Genomic DNA, 20,422 nt, shown 5'->3' with positions numbered 1-20,422 from the left:
GAGTATAGTCCCTGTCCTTGTCCATCCTCACGACATCCAGATTACACTCTCACCATCAATAGAAATAGAGAGTATAGTCCCTGTCCTTGTCCATCCTCACCACATCCAGATTACACTCTCACCATCAATAGTAACAAAGAGTATAGTCCCTGTCCTTGTCCATCCTCACGACATCCAGATTACACTCTCACCATCAATAGAAACACAGAGTATAGTCCCTGTCCTTGTCGATCCTGACAACATCCAGATTACACTCACACCATCAATAGTAACAGAGAATATAGTCCCTGTTCTTGTACATCCTCACAACATACACACTACACTCTCAGCATCAATAGAAACATAGAGTATAGTCCCTGTCCTTGTCGATCCTAACCACATCCACATTACTCCCTCACCATCAATAGTAACAGAGAATATAGTCCCAGCCCTTGTCGATCCTCACCACATTCACATTACTACCTCACAATCAACAGTAACAGAGATTTTAGTCCCTGTCCTTGTCGATCCACACCCAATCCACATTATTCCCTCACAATCAATAGTAACAGAGAGAATAGTCCCTGTCCTTGTTGATCCTCACCCCATCCACATTACTCCCTCACCATCAATAGTAACAGAGAGTATAGTTCCTGTCCTTATAGGTCCTCACCACATCCACATTAATCCATCACCATCAATAGTAACAGAGAGTATAGACCCTGTCCATGTAGACCCGCAGCACATCCTCATTACATCCTCAACATCAATAGTAACAGAGTATAGTCCCTTTCCTTGTAGACCCGCACCACATCCAGATTACACTCACACCATCAATAGTAACAGAGAATATAGTCCCAGTCCTTGTCGATCCTCACCACATCCAGATTACTCCCTCACCATCAATAGTAACAGAGAGTATAGAGCCTGTCCTTATAGATCCTCACCACATCCACATTAATAACTCACAATCAACAGTAACAGACAGTATACTCCCTGTCCTTGTCCATCCTCACGACATGCAAATTACACTCTCATCATCAATAGTAACAGAGAGTATAGTCCCTGTCCTTGTAGATCCTCACCACATCCAGATTAAACTCCCACCATCAATGGTAACAGATAGACCCTGTCCTTGTCAATCCTCACCACATCCACATTACTCCCTCACCATCAATACTAACAGAGAATATAGTCCCCGTCCTTGTCAATCCTCACCACATGCACATTACACTCTCACCATCAATAGTAACAGAGAGTATAGTCCCTGTCCTTGTAGATCCACACCACATCCACATTACTCCCTCACCATCAATAGTAACAGACAGTATAGTAGTGTCCTTGTAGATCCTCACCACATCCACATTACTCCCTCACCATCAATAGTAACAGAGAGTATAGTCCCTGTCTTTGTAGATACTCACCACATCCACATTACACTCTCACCATCAGTAGTAACAGAGAGTATATACCCTGTCCTTATAGATCCTCACCACATCGACATTAATCCCTCACAATCAACAGTAACAGACAGTATACTCCCTGTCCATGTCCATCCTCACGACATCCAGATTATGCTCACACCATCAATAGTAACAGAGAGTATTGTCCCTGTCCTTTTCGATCCTCACCCCATCCACAGTACTCCCTCACCATCAATAGTAACAGAATGGATAGACCCAGTCCTTGTAGATCCTCACCACATCCACATTACACACTCAACATCAATAGTAACAGAAAATATAGTCAATTTCTTGTCAATCCTCAACACATCCACATTACTCCCTCACCATCAAGAGTAACAGAGAGTATAGTCTCTGTCCTTGTCGATCCTCACAACATACACATTACACTCTCACCATCAATAGAAACAGAGAGTATAGTCCCTCTCCTTGTCGATCCTCACCACATCCAGATTATCCCTCACCATCAATAGTAACAGAGTGTATAGACCCTGTCCTTGTAGATCATCACCATATCCACATTACTCCCTCATCATCAATAGTAACAGAGAGTATAGTCCCTGTCCTTGTAGATCCTCACCTCATCCAGATTAAACTCCCACCATCAATGGTAACAGATAGACCCTGTCCTTGTCAATCCTCACCACATCCACATTACTCCCTCACCATCAATACTAACAGAGAGTATAGTCCGTCTTTGTACATCCTCACAACATACACATTACACTCTCACCATCAATAGATACAGAGAGTATAGTCCCCGTCCTTGTCAATCCTCACCACATGCACATTACACTCTCACCATCAATAGTAACAGAGAGTATAGTCCCTGTCCTTGTACATCCTCACCACATCCACATTACTCCCTCACCATCAAAAGTAACAGACAGTATAGTCCCTGTCCTTGTAGATCCTCACCACATCCACATTACTCCCTCACCATCAATAGTAACAGAGAGAATAGTCCCTGTCTTTGTAGATACTCACCACATCCACATTACACTCTCACCATCAATAGTAACAGAGAGTATAGTCCCTGTCATTGAACATCCTCACAACATACACATTACACTCTCATCATCAATAGTAACAGCGAGTATAGTCCCTGTCCTTGTCCATCCTCACGACATCCAGATTACACTCTCACCATCAATAGAAATAGAGAGTATAGTCCCTGTCCTTGTCCATCCTCACCACATCCAGATTACACTCTCACCATCAATAGTAACAAAGAGTATAGTCCCTGTCCTTGTCCATCCTCACGACATCCAGATTACACTCTCACCATCAATAGAAACACAGAGTATAGTCCCTGTCCTTTTCCATCCTCACGACATCCAGATTAAACTCTCACCATCAATAGTAACAGAGAGTATAGTCTCTGTCCTTGTCGATCCTCACAACATACACATTACACTCTCACCATCAATAGAAACAGAGAGTATAGTCCCTTTCCTTGTCGATCCTCACCCCATCCACATTACTTCCTTACCATCAATAATAACAGAGGGTATAGTCCCTGAACTTGTCGATCCTCACCACATCCACATGAATCCATCACCATCAACAGTAACAGAGAGTATAGTCCCTGTCCTTGTCGATCCTGACAACATCCAGATTACACTCACACCATCAATAGTAACAGAGAATATAGTCCCTGTTCTTGTCGATCCTAACCACATCCACATTACTCCCTCACCATCAATAGTAACAGAGAGTATAGTTCCTGTCCTTATAGGTCCTCACCACATCCACATTAATCCATCACCATCAATAGTAACAGACAGTATAGTCACTGCCCTTCTCGATCCTCACCACATCCACATTACTCCCTCACCATCAATAGTAACAGTGAGTATAGTCCCTGTCCTTGTCGATCATCAGAAATTCCACAATCCTTCCTCATCATCAGTAGTAACAGAGAGTATAGTTCCTGTCCTTGTCGATCCTCACCACATCCACATTACTCCATCACCATCAACAGTAACAGAGAGTATAGACCCTGTCCATGTAGACCCGCAGCACATCCTCATTACATCCTCACCATCAATAGTAACAGAGAGTATAGTCCCTGTCTTTGTAGACCCGCACAACATCCAGATTACACTCACACCATCAATAGTAACAGAGAGTATAGTTCCTGTCCTTATAGGTCCTCACCACATCCACATTAATCCATCACCATCAATAGTAACAGACAGTATAGTCACTGCCCTTCTCGATCATCACCAAATCCACATTACTCCCTCACCATCAATAGTAACAGTGAGTATAGTCCCTGTCCTTGTCGATCATCAGAACATCCACAATCCTTCCTCATCATCAGTAGTAACACAGAGTATAGTTCCTGTCCTTGTCGATCCTCACCACATCCACATGACTCCATCACCATCAATAGTAACAGAGAGTATAGACCCTGTCCATGTAGACCCGCAGCACATCCACATTACATCCTCACCATCAATAGTAACAGAGTATAGTCCCTGTCCTTGTAGACCCACACCACATCCAGATTACACTCACACCATCAATAGTAACAGAGAATATAGTCCCAGTCCTTGTCGATCCTCACCACATTCACATTACTACCTCACAATCAACAGTAACAGAGATTTTAGTCCCTGTCCTTGTCGATCCACACCCAATCCACATTATTCCCTCACAATCAATAGTAACAGAGAGAATAGTCCCTGTCCTTGTTGATCCTCACCCCATCCACATTACTCCCTCACCATCAATAGTAACAGAGAGTATAGTCCCTGTCCTTGAACATCCTCACAACATACACATTACACTCTCACCATCAATAGTAACAGCGAGTATAGTCCCTGTCCTTGTCCATCCTCACGACATCCAGATTACACTCTCACCATCAATAGAAATAGAGAGTATAGTCCCTGTCCTTGTCCATCCTCACCACATCCAGATTACACTCTCACCATCAATAGTAACAGAGAGTATAGTCCCTGTCCTTGTCCATCCTCACGACATCCAGATTACACTCTCACCGTCAATAGAAACAGAGAGTATAGTCCCTTTCCTTGTCGATACTCACCCCATCCACATTACTTCCTTACCATCAATAATAACAGAGGGTATAGTCCCTGAACTTGTCGATCCTCACCACATCCACATGACTCCATCACCATCAACAGTAACAGAGAGTATAGTCCCTGTCCTTGTAGACCCTCACCACATCCACATTACACTCTCACAATCAATAGTAACAGAAAGTATAGTCCCTGTCCTTGTCGATCCTCACGACATCCAAATTACACTCTCACCATCAATAGTAACACAGAGTATAGTCCCTGTCCTTGTCAATCCTCACCACATCCACATTACTCCCTCACCATCAATAGTAACAGAAAGTATAGTCCCTGTCCTTGTCGATCCTGACAACATCCAGATTACACTCACACCATCAATAGTAACAGAGAATATAGTCCCTGTTCTTGTACATCCTCACAACATACACACTACACTCTCAGCATCAATAGAAACAGAGAGTATAGTCCCTGTCCTTGTCGATCCTAACCACATCCACATTACTCCCTAACCATCAATAGTAACAGAGAGTATAGTTCCTGTCCTTATAGGTCCTCACCACATCCACATTAATCCATCACCATCAATAGTAACAGTCAGTATAGTCACTGCCCTTCTCGATCCTCACCACATCCACATTACTCCCTCACCATCAATAGTAACAGTGAGTATAGTCCCTGTCCTTGTCGATCATCAGAAATTCCACAATCCTTCCTCATCATCAGTAGTAACAGAGAGTATAGTTCCTGTCCTTGTCGATCCTCACCACATCCACATGACTCCATCACCATCAACAGTAACAGAGAGTATAGACCCTGTCCATGTAGACCCGCAGCACATCCTCATTACATCCTCACCATCAATAGTAACAGAGAGTATAGACCCTGTCCTTGTCGATCCTCACCCCATCCACAGTACTCCCTCACCATCAATAATTACAGAATGGATAGTCCCAGTCCTTGTAGATCCTCACCACATCCACTCTCACCATCAATAGTAACAGAGAGTATATACCCTGTCCTTATAGATCCTCACCACATCGACATTAATCCCTCACAATCAACAGTAACAGACAGTATACTCCCTGTCCATGTCCATCCTCACGACATCCAGATTATGCTCACACCATCAATAGTAACAGAGAGTATTGTCCCTGTCCTTTTCGATCCTCACCCCATCCACAGTACTCCCTCACCATCAATAGTAACAGAATGGATAGACCCAGTCCTTGTAGATCCTCACCACATCCACATTACACACTCAACATCAATAGTAACAGAAAATATAGTCAATTTCTTGTCAATCCTCAACACATCCACATTACTCCCTCACCATCAAGAGTAACAGAGAGTATAGTCTCTGTCCTTGTCGATCCTCACAACATACACATTACACTCTCACCATCAATAGAAACAGAGAGTATAGTCCCTTTCCTTGTCGATCCTCACCCCATCCACATTAATCCATCACCATCAATAGTAACAGACAGTATAGTCACTGCCCTTCTCGATCCTCACCACATCCACATTACTCCCTCACCATCAATAGTAACAGTGAGTATAGTCCCTGTCCTTGTCGATCATCAGAAATTCCACAATCCTTCCTCATCATCAGTAGTAACAGAGAGTATAGTTCCTGTCCTTGTCGATCCTCACCACATCCACATGACTCCATCACCATCAACAGTAACAGAGAGTATAGACCCTGTCCATGTAGACCCGCAGCACATCCTCATTACATCCTCACCATCAATAGTAACAGAGAGTATAGTCCCTGTCTTTGTAGACCCGCACAACATCCAGATTACACTCACACCATCAATAGTAACAGAGAGTATAGTTCCTGTCCTTATAGGTCCTCACCACATCCACATTAATCCATCACCATCAATAGTAACAGACAGTATAGTCACTGCCCTTCTCGATCATCACCAAATCCACATTACTCCCTCACCATCAATAGTAACAGTGAGTATAGTCCCTGTCCTTGTCGATCATCAGAACATCCACAATCCTTCCTCATCATCAGTAGTAACACAGAGTATAGTTCCTGTCCTTGTCGATCCTCACCACATCCACATGACTCCATCACCATCAATAGTAACAGAGAGTATAGACCCTGTCCATGTAGACCCGCAGCACATCCACATTACATCCTCACCATCAATAGTAACAGAGTATAGTCCCTGTCCTTGTAGACCCACACCACATCCAGATTACACTCACACCATCAATAGTAACAGAGAATATAGTCCCAGTCCTTGTCGATCCTCACCACATTCACATTACTACCTCACAATCAACAGTAACAGAGATTTTAGTCCCTGTCCTTGTCGATCCACACCCAATCCACATTATTCCCTCACAATCAATAGTAACAGAGAGAATAGTCCCTGTCCTTGTTGATCCTCACCCCATCCACATTACTCCCTCACCATCAATAGTAACAGAGAGTATAGTCCCTGTCCTTGAACATCCTCACAACATACACATTACACTCTCACCATCAATAGTAACAGCGAGTATAGTCCCTGTCCTTGTCCATCCTCACGACATCCAGATTACACTCTCACCATCAATAGAAATAGAGAGTATAGTCCCTGTCCTTGTCCATCCTCACCACATCCAGATTACACTCTCACCATCAATAGTAACAGAGAGTATAGTCCCTGTCCTTGTCCATCCTCACGACATCCAGATTACACTCTCACCGTCAATAGAAACAGAGAGTATAGTCCCTTTCCTTGTCGATACTCACCCCATCCACATTACTTCCTTACCATCAATAATAACAGAGGGTATAGTCCCTGAACTTGTCGATCCTCACCACATCCACATGACTCCATCACCATCAACAGTAACAGAGAGTATAGTCCCTGTCCTTGTAGACCCTCACCACATCCACATTACACTCTCACAATCAATAGTAACAGAAAGTATAGTCCCTGTCCTTGTCGATCCTCACGACATCCAAATTACACTCTCACCATCAATAGTAACACAGAGTATAGTCCCTGTCCTTGTCAATCCTCACCACATCCACATTACTCCCTCACCATCAATAGTAACAGAAAGTATAGTCCCTGTCCTTGTCGATCCTGACAACATCCAGATTACACTCACACCATCAATAGTAACAGAGAATATAGTCCCTGTTCTTGTACATCCTCACAACATACACACTACACTCTCAGCATCAATAGAAACAGAGAGTATAGTCCCTGTCCTTGTCGATCCTAACCACATCCACATTACTCCCTAACCATCAATAGTAACAGAGAGTATAGTTCCTGTCCTTATAGGTCCTCACCACATCCACATTAATCCATCACCATCAATAGTAACAGTCAGTATAGTCACTGCCCTTCTCGATCCTCACCACATCCACATTACTCCCTCACCATCAATAGTAACAGTGAGTATAGTCCCTGTCCTTGTCGATCATCAGAAATTCCACAATCCTTCCTCATCATCAGTAGTAACAGAGAGTATAGTTCCTGTCCTTGTCGATCCTCACCACATCCACATGACTCCATCACCATCAACAGTAACAGAGAGTATAGACCCTGTCCATGTAGACCCGCAGCACATCCTCATTACATCCTCACCATCAATAGTAACAGAGAGTATAGACCCTGTCCTTGTCGATCCTCACCCCATCCACAGTACTCCCTCACCATCAATAATTACAGAATGGATAGTCCCAGTCCTTGTAGATCCTCACCACATCCACTCTCACCATCAATAGTAACAGAGAGTATATACCCTGTCCTTATAGATCCTCACCACATCGACATTAATCCCTCACAATCAACAGTAACAGACAGTATACTCCCTGTCCATGTCCATCCTCACGACATCCAGATTATGCTCACACCATCAATAGTAACAGAGAGTATTGTCCCTGTCCTTTTCGATCCTCACCCCATCCACAGTACTCCCTCACCATCAATAGTAACAGAATGGATAGACCCAGTCCTTGTAGATCCTCACCACATCCACATTACACACTCAACATCAATAGTAACAGAAAATATAGTCAATTTCTTGTCAATCCTCAACACATCCACATTACTCCCTCACCATCAAGAGTAACAGAGAGTATAGTCTCTGTCCTTGTCGATCCTCACAACATACACATTACACTCTCACCATCAATAGAAACAGAGAGTATAGTCCCTTTCCTTGTCGATCCTCACCCCATCCACATTAATCCATCACCATCAATAGTAACAGACAGTATAGTCACTGCCCTTCTCGATCCTCACCACATCCACATTACTCCCTCACCATCAATAGTAACAGTGAGTATAGTCCCTGTCCTTGTCGATCATCAGAAATTCCACAATCCTTCCTCATCATCAGTAGTAACAGAGAGTATAGTTCCTGTCCTTGTCGATCCTCACCACATCCACATGACTCCATCACCATCAACAGTAACAGAGAGTATAGACCCTGTCCATGTAGACCCGCAGCACATCCTCATTACATCCTCACCATCAATAGTAACAGAGAGTATAGTCCCTGTCTTTGTAGACCCGCACAACATCCAGATTACACTCACACCATCAATAGTAACAGAGAGTATAGTTCCTGTCCTTATAGGTCCTCACCACATCCACATTAATCCATCACCATCAATAGTAACAGACAGTATAGTCACTGCCCTTCTCGATCATCACCAAATCCACATTACTCCCTCACCATCAATAGTAACAGTGAGTATAGTCCCTGTCCTTGTCGATCATCAGAACATCCACAATCCTTCCTCATCATCAGTAGTAACACAGAGTATAGTTCCTGTCCTTGTCGATCCTCACCACATCCACATGACTCCATCACCATCAATAGTAACAGAGAGTATAGACCCTGTCCATGTAGACCCGCAGCACATCCACATTACATCCTCACCATCAATAGTAACAGAGTATAGTCCCTGTCCTTGTAGACCCACACCACATCCAGATTACACTCACACCATCAATAGTAACAGAGAATATAGTCCCAGTCCTTGTCGATCCTCACCACATTCACATTACTACCTCACAATCAACAGTAACAGAGATTTTAGTCCCTGTCCTTGTCGATCCACACCCAATCCACATTATTCCCTCACAATCAATAGTAACAGAGAGAATAGTCCCTGTCCTTGTTGATCCTCATCCCATCCACATTACTCCCTCACCATCAATAGTAACAGAGAGTATAGTCCCTGTCCATGTCCATCCTCACGACATCCAGATTATGCTCACACCATCAATAGTAACAGAGAGTATTGTCCCTGTCCTTTTCGATCCTCACCACATCCACATTACTCCCTCACCATCAATAGTAACAGTGAGTATAGTCCCTGTCCTTGTCGATCATCAGAAATTCCACAATCCTTCCTCATCATCAGTAGTAACAGAGAGTATAGTTCCTGTCCTTGTCGATCCTCACCACATCCACATGACTCCATCACCATCAACAGTAACAGAGAGTATAGACCCTGTCCATGTAGACCCGCAGCACATCCTCATTACATCCTCACCATCAATAGTAACAGAGAGTATAGACCCTGTCCTTGTCGATCCTCACCCCATCCACAGTACTCCCTCACCATCAATAATTACAGAATGGATAGTCCCAGTCCTTGTAGATCCTCACCACATCCACTCTCACCATCAATAGTAACAGAGAGTATATACCCTGTCCTTATAGATCCTCACCACATCGACATTAATCCCTCACAATCAACAGTAACAGACAGTATACTCCCTGTCCATGTCCATCCTCACGACATCCAGATTATGCTCACACCATCAATAGTAACAGAGAGTATTGTCCCTGTCCTTTTCGATCCTCACCCCATCCACAGTACTCCCTCACCATCAATAGTAACAGAATGGATAGACCCAGTCCTTGTAGATCCTCACCACATCCACATTACACACTCAACATCAATAGTAACAGAAAATATAGTCAATTTCTTGTCAATCCTCAACACATCCACATTACTCCCTCACCATCAAGAGTAACAGAGAGTATAGTCTCTGTCCTTGTCGATCCTCACAACATACACATTACACTCTCACCATCAATAGAAACAGAGAGTATAGTCCCTCTCCTTGTCGATCCTCACCACATCCAGATTATCCCTCACCATCAATAGTAACAGAGTGTATAGACCCTGTCCTTGTAGATCATCACCATATCCACATTACTCCCTCATCATCAATAGTAACAGAGAGTATAGTCCCTGTCCTTGTAGATCCTCACCTCATCCAGATTAAACTCCCACCATCAATGGTAACAGATAGACCCTGTCCTTGTCAATCCTCACCACATCCACATTACTCCCTCACCATCAATACTAACAGAGAGTATAGTCCGTCTTTGTACATCCTCACAACATACACATTACACTCTCACCATCAATAGATACAGAGAGTATAGTCCCCGTCCTTGTCAATCCTCACCACATGCACATTACACTCTCACCATCAATAGTAACAGAGAGTATAGTCCCTGTCCTTGTACATCCTCACCACATCCACATTACTCCCTCACCATCAAAAGTAACAGACAGTATAGTCCCTGTCCTTGTAGATCCTCACCACATCCACATTACTCCCTCACCATCAATAGTAACAGAGAGAATAGTCCCTGTCTTTGTAGATACTCACCACATCCACATTACACTCTCACCATCAATAGTAACAGAGAGTATAGTCCCTGTCATTGAACATCCTCACAACATACACATTACACTCTCACCATCAATAGTAACAGCGAGTATAGTCCCTGTCCTTGTCCATCCTCACGACATCCAGATTACACTCTCACCATCAATAGAAATAGAGAGTATAGTCCCTGTCCTTGTCCAAGCTCACCACATCCAGATTACACTCTCACCATCAATAGTAACAAAGAGTATAGTCCCTGTCCTTGTCCATCCTCACGACATCCAGATTACACTCTCACCATCAATAGAAACACAGAGTATAGTCCCTGTCCTTTTCCATCCTCACGACATCCAGATTAAACTCTCACCATCAATAGTAACAGAGAGTATAGTCTCTGTCCTTGTCGATCCTCACAACATACACATTACACTCTCACCATCAATAGAAACAGAGAGTATAGTCCCTTTCCTTGTCGATCCTCACCCCATCCACATTACTTCCTTACCATCAATAATAACAGAGGGTATAGTCCCTGAACTTGTCGATCCTCACCACATCCACATGAATCCATCACCATCAAGAGTAACAGAGAGTATAGTCCCTGTCCTTGTCGATCCTGACAACATCCAGATTACACTCACACCATCAATAGTAACAGAGAATATAGTCCCTGTTCTTGTACATCCTCACAACATACACACTACACTCTCAGCATCAATAGAAACAGAGAGTATAGTCCCTGTCCTTGTCGATCCTAACCACATCCACATTACTCCCTCACCATCAATAGTAACAGAGAGTATAGTTCCTGTCCTTATAGGTCCTCACCACATCCACATTAATCCATCACCATCAATAGTAACAGACAGTATAGTCACTGCCCTTCTCGATCCTCACCACATCCACATTACTCCCTCACCATCAATAGTAACAGTGAGTATAGTCCCTGTCCTTGTCGATCATCAGAAATTCCACAATCCTTCCTCATCATCAGTAGTAACAGAGAGTATAGTTCCTGTCCTTGTCGATCCTCACCACATCCACATGACTCCATCATCATCAACAGTAACAGAGAGTATAGACCCTGTCCATGTAGACCCGCAGCACATCCTCATTACATCCTCACCATCAATAGTAACAGAGAGTATAGTCCCTGTCTTTGTAGACCCGCACAACATCCAGATTACACTCACACCATCAATAGTAACAGAGAGTATAGTTCCTGTCCTTATAGGTCCTCACCACATCCACATTAATCCATCACCATCAATAGTAACAGACAGTATAGTCACAGCCCTTCTCGATCATCACCAAATCCACATTACTCCCTCACCATCAATAGTAACAGTGAGTATAGTCCCTGTCCTTGTCGATCATCAGAACATCCACAATCCTTCCTCATCATCAGTAGTAACACAGAGTATAGTTCCTGTCCTTGTCGATCCTCACCACATCCACATGACTCCATCACCATCAATAGTAACAGAGAGTATAGACCCTGTCCATGTAGACCCGCAGCACATCCACATTACATCCTCACCATCAATAGTAACAGAGTATAGTCCCTGTCCTTGTAGACCCACACCACATCCAGATTACACTCACACCATCAATAGTAACAGAGAATATAGTCCCAGTCCTTGTCGATCCTCACCACATTCACATTACTCCCTCACAATCAACAGTAACAGAGATTTTAGTCCCTGTCCTTGTCGATCCACACCCAATCCACATTATTCCCTCACAATCAAGAGTAACAGAGAGAATAGTCCCTGTCCTTGTTGATCCTCACCCCATCCACATTACTTCCTCACCATCAGTAGTAACAGAGAGTATAGTCCCTATCCTTGTCGATCCTCACCACATTCACATTAATCCCTCACCATCAATAGTAACAGAGAGTATAGTCCCTGTCCTTGTACATCCTCACAACATACACATTACACTCTCACCATCAATAGAAACAGAGAGTATAGTCCCTGTCCTAGTAGATCCTCACCACATCCAGATTACACTCACACAATCAATAGTAACAGAGAATATAGTCCCTGTCCTTGTCGATCCTCACCACATCCAGATTACTCGCTCACCATCAATAGTAACAGAGAGTATAGACCCTGTCCTTATAGATCCTCACCACATCCACATTAATCCCTCACAATCAACAGTAACAGACAGTATACTCCCTGTCCTTGTTCATCCTCACGACATCCAAATTACACTCTCATCATCAATAGTAACAGAGAGTATAGTCCCTGTCCTTGTAGATCCTCACCACATCCAGATTAAACTCCCACCATCAATGGTAACAGATAGACCCTGTCCTTGTCAATCCTCACCACATCCACATTACTCCCTCACCATCAATACTAACAGAGAGTATAGTCCGTCTTTGTACATCCTCACAACATACACATTATACTCTCACCATCAATAGATACAGAGAGTATAGACCCTGTCGTTGTAGATCATCACCATATCCACATTACTCCCTCACCATCAATTGTATCAGACAGTATAGTCCCTGTCCGAGTCGATCCTCACCACATCCCCATTACTCCCTCACCATCAAAAGTAACAGAGAGTATAGACCCAGTCCTTGTATATCCTCACAACATACCCATTACACTCTCACCATCAATAGAAACGGAGAGTATACTCCCTGTCCTTGTCCATCCTCACGACATCCAGATTATACTCACACCATCAATAGTAACAGAGTATATAGCCCCTGTCCTTGTAGATCCTCACCACATACAGATTAAACTCCCACCATCAATGGTAACAGATAGACCCTGTCCTTGTCGATCCTCACAACATCCACATTCCTTCCTCATCATCAGTAGTAACAGAGAGTAGAGTCCGTCCTTGTCGATCCTCATCACATCTGCATTACTTCCTCACCATCAATAATAACAGAGAGTCGAGTCCCTGTCCTCGTCGATTCTAACCACATCCAGATTACACTCTCACCATCAATAGTAACAGATAGACCCTGTCCTTGGCAATGCTCACAACATCCACATTACTCCATCACCATCAATAGTAACAGAGAGTATAGTCCCTGTCCTTGTAGATCCTCACCACATCCACATTACACTCTCACCATCAATAGTAACAGACAATATAGTCCATTTCTTGTCAATCCTCAACACATCCACATTACTCCCTCACCATCAAGAGTAAAAGAGAGTATAGTCCCTGTCCTCGTCGATCCACACAACATACACATTACACTCTCAGCATCAATAGAAACAGAGAGTATAGTCCCTGTCCTTGTCGATCCTCACCACATCCACATTACTCCCTCACCATCAATGGTAACAGAGAGCACAGTCCCTGTCCTTGTAGATCCGCAACACATCCAGATTATCCCTCACATCAATAGTAACAGAGTGTATAGACCCTGTCCTTGTAGATCATCACCATATCCACATTACTCCCTCACCATCAATAGTAACAGTGAGTATAGTCCCTGTCCTTGTAGATCCTCACCACATCCAGATTAAACTCCCACCATCAATGGTAACAGATAGACCCTGTCCTTGTCAATCCTCACCACATCCACATTACTCCCTCACCATCAATACTAACAGAGAATATAGTCCCCGTCCTTGTCAATCCTCACCACATGCACATTACACTCTCACCATCAATAGTAACAGAGAGTATATACCCTGTCCTTATAGATCCTCACCACATCCACATTAATCCCTCACAATCAACAGTAACAGACAGTATACTCCCTGTCCATGTCCATCCTCACGACATCCAGATTATGCTCACACCATCAATAGTAACAGAGAGTATTGTCCCTGTCCTTGTCGATCCTCACCCCATCCACAGTACTCCCTCACCATCAATAGTAACAGAATGGATAGTCCCAGTCTTTGTAGATCCTCACCACATCCACATTACACAATCAACATCAATAGTAACAGAAAATATAGTCAATTTCTTGTCAATCCTCAACACATCCACATTACTCCCGCACCATCAAGAGTAACAGAGAGTATAGTCTCTGTCCTTGTCGATCCTCACAACATACACATTACACTCTCACCATCAATAGAAACAGAGAGTATAGTCCCTGTCCTTGTCGATCCTCACCACATCCAGATTATCCCTCACCATCAATAGTAACAGTGTATAGACCCTGTCCTTGTAGATCATCACCATATCCACATTACTCCCTCATCATCAATAGTAACAGAGAGTATAGTCCCTGTCCTTGTAGATCCTCACCACATCCAGATTAAACTCCCACCATCAATGGTAACAGATAGACCCTGTCCTTGTCAATCCTCACCACATCCACATTACTCCCTCACCATCAATACTAACAGAGAGTATAGTCCGTCTTTGTACATCCTCACAACATACACATTACACTCTCACCATCAATAGATACAGAGAGTATAGTCCCCGTCCTTGTCAATCCTCACCACATGCACATTACACTCTCACCATCAATAGTAACAGAGAGTATAGTCCCTGTCCTTGTAGATCCTCACCACATCCACATTACACTCTCACCATCAATAGTAACAGACAATATAGTCCATTTCTTGTCAATCCTCAACACATCCACATTACTCCCTCACCATCAAGAGTAAAAGAGAGTATAGTCCCTGTCCTCGTCGATCCTCACAACATACACATTACAATCTCAGCATCAATAGAAACAGAGAGTATAGTCCCTGTCCTTGTCGATCCTCACCACATCCACATTACTCCCTCACCATCAATGGTAACAGAGAGCACAGTCCCTGTCCTTGTAGATCCGCAACACATCCAGATTATCCCTCACCATCAATAGTAACAGAGTGTATAGACCCTGTCCTTGTAGATCATCACCATATCCACATTACTCCCTCACCATCAATAGTAACAGAGAGTATAGTCCCGGTCCTTGTAGATCCTCACCACATCCAGATTAAACTCCCACCATCAATGGTAACAGATAGACCCTGTCCTTGTCAATCCTCACCACATCCACATTACTCCCTCACCATCAATAGTAACAGAGAGTATAGACCCTGTCCTTATAGATCCTCACCACATCCACATTAATCCAGCACAATCAACAGTAACAGACAGTATACTCCCTGTCCTTGTCCATCCTCACGACATCCAAATTACACTCTCACCATCAATAGTAACAGAGAGTATAGTCCCTGTCCTTGTCGATCCTGACAACATACACATTACACTCTCAGCATCAATAGAAACAGAGAGTATAGTCCCTGTCCTTGTCGATCCTCACCACATCCACATTACTCCCTCACCATCAATGGTAACAGAGAGCACAGTCCCTGTCCTTGTAGATCCGCAACACATCCAGATTATCCCTCACATCAATAGTAACAGAGTGTATAGACCCTGTCCTTGTAGATCATCACCATATCCACATTACTCCCTCACCATCAATAGTAACAGTGAGTATAGTCCCTGTCCTTGTAGATCCTCACCACATCCAGATTAAACTCCCACCATCAATGGTAACAGATAGACCCTGTCCTTGTCAATCCTCACCACATCCACATTACTCCCTCACCATCAATACTAACAGAGAATATAGTCCCCGTCCTTGTCAATCCTCACCACATGCACATTACACTCTCACCATCAATAGTAACAGAGTATAGTCCCTGTCCTTGTAGATCCTCACCACATCCACATTACTCCCTCACCATCAATAGTAACAGAGTATATTCCCTGTCTTTGTAGATACTCACCACATCCACATTACACTCTCAACATCAATAGTAACAGAGAGTATATACCCTGTCCTTATAGATCCTCACCACATCCACATTAATCCCTCACAATCAACAGTAACAGACAGTATACTCCCTGTCCATGTCCATCCTCACGACATCCAGATTATGCTCACACCATCAATAGTAACAGAGAGTATTGTCCCTGTCCTTGTCGATCCTCACCCCATCCACAGTACTCCCTCACCATCAATAGTAACAGAATGGATAGTCCCAGTCTTTGTAGATCCTCACCACATCCACATTACACAATCAACATCAATAGTAACAGAAAATATAGTCAATTTCTTGTCAATCCTCAACACATCCACATTACTCCCGCACCATCAAGAGTAACAGAGAGTATAGTCTCTGTCCTTGTCGATCCTCACAACATACACATTACACTCTCACCATCAATAGAAACAGAGAGTATAGTCCCTGTCCTTGTCGATCCTCACCACATCCAGATTATCCCTCACCATCAATAGTAACAGTGTATAGACCCTGTCCTTGTAGATCATCACCATATCCACATAACTCCCTCATCATAAATAGTAACAGAGAGTATAGTCCCTGTCCTTGTAGATCCTCACCACATCCAGATTAAACTCCCACCATCAATGGTAACAGATAGACCCTGTCCTTGTCAATCCTCACCACATCCACATTACTCCCTCACCATCAATACTAACAGAGAGTATAGTCCGTCTTTGTACATCCTCACAACATACACATTACACTCTCACCATCAATAGATACAGAGAGTATAGTCCCCGTCCTTGTCAATCCTCACCACATGCACATTACACTCTCACCATCAATAGTAACAGAGAGTATAGTCCCTGTCCTTGTAGATCCTCACCACATCCACATTACACTCTCACCATCAATAGTAACAGACAATATAGTCCATTTCTTGTCAATCCTCAACACATCCACATTACTCCCTCACCATCAAGAGTAAAAGAGAGTATAGTCCCTGTCCTCGTCGATCCTCACAACATACACATTACACTCTCAGCATCAATAGAAACAGAGAGTATAGTCCCTGTCCTTGTCGATCCTCACCACATCCACATTACTCCCTCACCATCAATGGTAACAGAGAGCACAGTCCCTGTCCTTGTAGATCCGCAACACATCCAGATTATCCCTCACCATCAATAGTAACAGAGTGTATAGACCCTGTCCTTGTAGATCATCACCATATCCACATTACTCCCTCACCATCAATAGTAACAGAGAGTATAGTCCCGGTCCTTGTAGATCCTCACCACATCCAGATTAAACTCCCACCATCAATGGTAACAGATAGACCCTGTCCTTGTCAATCCTCACCACATCCACATTACTCCCTCACCATCAATAGTAACAGAGAGTATAGACCCTGTCCTTATAGATCCTCACCACATCCACATTAATCCAGCACAATCAACAGTAACAGACAGTATACTCCCTGTCCTTGTCCATCCTCACGACATCCAAATTACACTCTCACCATCAATAGTAACAGAGAGTATAGTCCCTGTCCTTGTCGATCCTGACAACATACACATTACACTCTCAGCATCAATAGAAACAGAGAGTATAGTCCCTGTCCTTGACGATCCTCACCACATCCACATTACTCCCACACCATCAATGGTAACAGAGAGCACAGTCCCTGTCCTTGTAGATCCGCAACACATCCAGATTATCCCTCACCATCAATAGTAACAGAGTGTATAGACCCTGTCGTTGTAGATCATCACCATATCCACATTACTCCCTCACCATCAATTGTATCAGACAGTATAGTCCCTGTCCGAGTCGATCCTCACCACATCCCCATTACTCCCTCACCATCAAAAGTAACAGAGAGTATAGACCCAGTCCTTGTATATCCTCACAACATACCCATTACACTCTCACCATCAATAGAAACGGAGAGTATACTCCCTGTCCTTGTCCATCCTCACGACATCCAGATTATACTCACACCATCAATAGTAACAGAATGTATAGCCCCTGTCCTTGTAGATCCTCACCACATACAGATTAAACTCCCACCATCAATGGTAACAGATAGACCCTGTCCTTGTCGATCCTCACAACATCCACATTCCTTCCTCATCATCAGTAGTAACAGAGAGTAGAGTCCGTCCTTGTCGATCCTCATCACATCTGCATTACTTCCTCACCATCAATAATAACAGAGAGTCGAGTCCCTGTCCTCGTCGATTCTAACCACATCCAGATTACACTCTCACCATCAATAGTAACAGATAGACCCTGTCCTTGGCAATGCTCACAACATCCACATTACTCCATCACCATCAATAGTAACAGAGAGTATAGTCCCTGTCCTTGTAGATCCTCACCACATCCACATTACACTCTCACCATCAATAGTAACAGACAATATAGTCCATTTCTTGTCAATCCTCAACACATCCACATTACTCCCTCACCATCAAGAGTAAAAGAGAGTATAGTCCCTGTCCTCGTCGATCCACACAACATACACATTACACTCTCAGCATCAATAGAAACAGAGAGTATAGTCCCTGTCCTTGTCGATCCTCACCACATCCACATTACTCCCTCACCATCAATGGTAACAGAGAGCACAGTCCCTGTCCTTGTAGATCCGCAACACATCCAGATTATCCCTCACATCAATAGTAACAGAGTGTATAGACCCTGTCCTTGTAGATCATCACCATATCCACATTACTCCCTCACCATCAATAGTAACAGTGAGTATAGTCTCTGTCCTTGTAGATCCTCACCACATCCAGATTAAACTCCCACCATCAATGGTAACAGATAGACCCTGTCCTTGTCAATCCTCACCACATCCACATTACTCCCTCACCATCAATACTAACAGAGAATATAGTCCCCGTCCTTGTTAATCCTCACCACATGCACATTACACTCTCACCATCAATAGTAACAGAGTATAGTCCCTGTCCTTGTAGATCCTCACCACATCCACATTACTCCCTCACCATCAATAGTAACAGACAGTATAGTACCTGTCCTTGTAGATCCTCACCACATCCACATTACTCCCTCACCATCAATAGTAACAGAGTATATTCCCTGTCTTTGTAGATACTCACCACATCCACATTACACTCGCAACATCAATAGTAACAGAGAGTATATACCCTGTCCTTATAGATCCTCACCACATCCACATTAATCCCTCACAATCAACAGTAACAGACAGTATACTCCCTGTCCATGTCCATCCTCACGACATCCAGATTATGCTCACACCATCAATAGTAACAGAGAGTATTGTCCCTGTCCTTGTCGATCCTCACCCCATCCACAGTACTCCCTCACCATCAATAGTAACAGAATGGATAGTCCCAGTCTTTGTAGATCCTCACCACATCCACATTACACAATCAACATCAATAGTAACAGAAAATATAGTCAATTTCTTGTCAATCCTCAACACATCCACATTACTCCCGCACCATCAAGAGTAACAGAGAGTATAGTCTCTGTCC

General features: G+C 43.5%; 1 protein-coding gene across 2 annotated transcripts in view; it reads right to left on the bottom strand.

The window, feature by feature from the left end:
• LOC140734522 (connector enhancer of kinase suppressor of ras 2) overlaps positions 1-20,422 on the bottom strand; it is a 1,506,781-nt gene that overhangs the window by 871,129 nt on the left and 615,230 nt on the right. The gene's annotated exons all lie outside the window — the stretch shown is intronic.

This window comes from Hemitrygon akajei, chromosome 10, assembly GCF_048418815.1.
Source record: "Hemitrygon akajei chromosome 10, sHemAka1.3, whole genome shotgun sequence".
In the NCBI taxonomy this organism is placed as follows: domain Eukaryota; kingdom Metazoa; phylum Chordata; class Chondrichthyes; order Myliobatiformes; family Dasyatidae; genus Hemitrygon; species Hemitrygon akajei.
This window is presented reverse-complemented; position numbering and strand designations above follow the sequence as displayed.